The 4,222-nt window shown below is 39.3% G+C and overlaps 1 pseudogene; it reads left to right on the forward strand.

The window, feature by feature from the left end:
• The first annotated feature begins 2,825 nt into the window (after positions 1 to 2,825).
• LOC124017075 lies at positions 2,826 to 3,918 on the forward strand (annotated as a pseudogene).
• The last annotated feature ends 304 nt before the right edge of the window (positions 3,919 to 4,222 follow it).

Below are 4,222 nucleotides of genomic sequence, written 5' to 3' on the forward strand. Positions count from 1 at the left end.
CACCAGCTACAAGTAGTGAGTGGAGCTACTAAAAGACTAACAGACTATACAACTACAGGTAGTGAGTGGAGTTACTAACAGACTATACAACTACAAGTAGTGAGTGGAGCTACTAAAAGACTAACAGACTATACAACTACAGGTAGTGAGTGGAGTTACTAACAGACTATACAACTACAAGTAGTGAGTGGAGTTACTAAAGACTAACAGACTATACAACTACAAGTAGTGAGTGGAGTTACTAACAGACTAACAGACTATACAACTACAAGTAGTGAGTGGAGTTACTAACAGACTATACAACTACAAGTAGTGAGTGGAGTTACTAACAGACTAACAGACTATACAACTACAAGTAGTGAGTGGAGTTACTAACAGACTATACAACTACAAGTAGTGAGTGGAGTCTACTAACAGACTATACAACTACAAGTAGTGAGTGGAGTTACTAACAGACTATACAACTACAAGTAGTGAGTGGAGTTACTAACAGACTATACAACTACAAGTAGTGAGTGGAGTTACTAACAGACTATACAACTACAAGTAGTGAGTGGAGTTACTAACAGACTATACAACTACAAGTAGTGAGTGGAGTTACTAACAGACTAACAGACTATACAACTACAAGTAGTGAGTGGAGTTACTAACAGACTAACAGACTATACAACTACAAGTAGTGAGTGGAGTTACTAACAGACTATACAGACTATACAACTACAAGTAGTGAGTGGAGTTACTACAGCAGTGAGTGGAGTTACTAACAGACTAACAGACTATACAACTACAAGTAGTGAGTGGAGTTACTAACAGACTAACAGACTATACAACTACAAGTAGTGAGTGGAGTTACTAACAGACTATACAACTACAAGTAGTGAGTGGAGTTACTAACAGACTATACAACTACAAGTAGTGAGTGGAGTTACTAACAGACTATACAACTACAAGTAGTGAGTGGAGTTACTAACAGACTATACAACTACAAGTAGTGAGTGGAGTTACTAACAGACTAACAGACTATACAACTACAAGTAGTGAGTGGAGTTACTAACAGACTATACAACTACAAGTAGTGAGTGGAGTTACTAACAGACTAACAGACTATACAACTACAAGTAGTGAGTGGAGTTACTAACAGACTATACAACTACAAGTAGTGAGTGGAGTTACTAACAGACTATACAACTACAAGTAGTGAGTGGAGTTACTAACAGACAACAAGTTAAACATCTTAACCTGTCATAAAATGTTTTACACACAAATTGCTGTATTTAGCCTACTCTCCCACACCAAATAGCTTGAAGCCAAGCGACTCTTCTCGCAGGCTTACCTTGTTACGTGTCATGGAACGACATAGCAGCTTCTTCAGCATGTTTTGTTATAACTGTGTAACAACAAATTTGATGATAAAAGTTGATCATTTTACATTGCGGGTCATTAGGAAAGAATGTTTGTTTTTCCCACTTTGTGTGCGTGGTCGAGGGGAATTTCTTATTTTACGTGAATATTGACTCAGAGTATCAGTTAAGATCAAATGTTATTGGTCACATATTGATCACACAACAGATGTTATTGGTTCACATATTTAACAGATGTTATTGGTCACTCACATATTTAGCAGATGTTATTGGTCATATATTTAGCAGATGCTATTGGTCACATATTTAACAGATGTTATTGGTCACATACACATATTTAACAGATGCTATTGGTCACATATTTAACAGATGTTATTGGTCACATACACATATTTAACAGATGCTATTGGTCACATACACATATTTAACAGATGTTATTGGTCACATACACATATTTAACAGATGTTATTGGTCACATACACATATTTAACAGATGTTATTGGTCACATATTTAACAGATGTTATTGGTCACATACACATATTTAACAGATGTTATTGGTCACATACACATATTTAACAGATGTTATTGGTCACATACACATATTTAACAGATGTTATTGGTCACATATTTAACAGATGTTATTGGTCATTCACATATTTAGCAGATGCTATTGGTCACATATTTAACAGATGTTATTGGTCACATATTTAACAGATGTTATTGGTCATTCAAGTCGCTTTGGATAAAAGCGTCTGCTAAATGGCATATATTATTATTATATATTATTATTCACATATTTAGCAGATGCTATTGGTCACATATTGGTAACATATTTAACGAAGTTATTGGTCACATATTTAACAGATGTTATTGGTCACATATTTAGCAGATGTTATTGGTCCATATTTAAGAGATGTTATTAGTCACATATTTAACAGATGTTATTGGTCACATATTTAACAGATGTTATTGGTCACATATTTAACAGATGTTATTGGTCCATATTTAACAGATGTTATTGGTCACATACAAATATTTAACAGATGTTATTGGTAACCTACACATATTTAACCTCTCTTGGGTAGGGGCAGTATTTTTACGTCCGGATGAAAAGGATGCCCAAAGTAAACTGCCTGTTACTCGGGCCCAGAAGCCATGCATGTAATTGATATATTTGGATAGAAAACACTCTAAAGTTTCTAAAACTGTTAAAATTATACCTGTGAGTGTAAACAAAGCTGATATGGCAAAAGACAGAGGACAAACTATCCCCCCCCAAAAAAGAATTCAGCCTACCACTGTTTTCAATGGCTGTCACTTTTATTATAAGGTGAAATCCTCCAGATTGCAGTTCCTTGCCTCAATTAGATGTCAACAGTCCTTTAGAAAGAGTTTCAGGCTGGTTGTTGGAAAATGAGCCATAAATTGTAGTTTTTTCTAGGTGGCTCCCATTTCGGCTGCAGTGTTTCCAAGCTAGTGGAAGAGAACCTGTATCCGTTCTTTGCGGATGCTGGCCAGGTGGTACGCTACTGTCCCACCTGCCCATAAGAAGTTAACAGGATGTTATTGGTCACATACAAATATTTAACAGATTCTATTGCGGGTGCAGGGAACTGCTTGTATGAGTTTAAAATGTTACCGAATTGTGTCATACTGTATAAGGATGAGATTTATGATGTTACTCTTTGTCTAAATTTTCATTCTCTGTCTCATTTCAGGTGAAAGCCAACAACCCTGAGCTCAGCTTCCTGCTCCTGCTGTCACTCAAGCTCTGCTTCCTGTGTGCACTGGTTTTCATTGGCCGGCCGAAGCCACGCTGGACTTGCATGCTGAGACACACCCTGTTTGGTATGCTTGTGTTCTGCATCTCCTGTCTGCTCAGCAGGACTGTGGTGGTGCTGGTGGCCTTCAGGGCCACTCTGCCTGGAGAGAACCTGATGAGATACTTCAGCCCAGCTCAGCAAAGGATGGGCATCTCCATCTGCACACTCATCCAGGTGAACATCTAGTTTTTACTATTGAATGTATTTATTTCCTTCACTGACCGTATTCTGTTGTTATGGTGACTGTGTTTTTTCCTTCCAAACCCCTTTCTTCCCTTCCACAGGTGCTGATCTGTGTGCTGTGGCTGGCCTCAGCCTCCACCCCGGCCGGCTGAGAGGGGGACAGAGAGGGTCGGGGGCCGAGGGTGGTCCTGGAGTGTGACGTGGGCTCTGTGGTCGGCTTTTCTCTGGTGCTGGGCTACATTGGCTTGCTAGCCTCTCTTTGTCTCCTCTTAGCCTTCCTGGCCAGGAAACTCCCCTGACAACTTCAACGAGGCCAAGTTCATCACCTTCAGCATGCTGATCTTCTGTGCTGTATGGATCTCCTTCGTCCCTGCCACGCCAGCCTCCTGGGAAGTACACTGTAGCTGTGGAGATATTTGCCATCTTAGCCTCTAGTTTTGGGCCGTTGTTCTGTCTGTTTGCTCCAAAGTGTTTCATCATCCTCCTGAGACCAGAGAGAAACACTCAAGAAGCACATGATGTCCAAATAGAAAGCACCAAGAAAACATGATGTCCAAATAGAAACCACCAAGAAACACATGATGTTCAATTAGAAACTACCAAGAAACACATGATGGTCAAGTTGGAAACAAAAAGAAACACATGATGGTCAAGTTGGAAACAAAAAGAAACACTTATTGGCCACAGGAGTGTGTTGTTGTGCCTCCTCAAAGTCAGTTATTGTAATAAAAGATCCTCCATCTTACATTGATCCTCACTCAGCTTGTCCTCTTAACACCTCTATCAGCTCATTGTAGTGTTTGACAGGTATCCTAATCAATCGAATGAAACGAGTGTTCTCTCACTGCAAGCCC

This window comes from Oncorhynchus gorbuscha, unplaced genomic scaffold, assembly GCF_021184085.1.
Source record: "Oncorhynchus gorbuscha isolate QuinsamMale2020 ecotype Even-year unplaced genomic scaffold, OgorEven_v1.0 Un_scaffold_14241, whole genome shotgun sequence".
Lineage (NCBI taxonomy): Eukaryota > Metazoa > Chordata > Actinopteri > Salmoniformes > Salmonidae > Oncorhynchus > Oncorhynchus gorbuscha.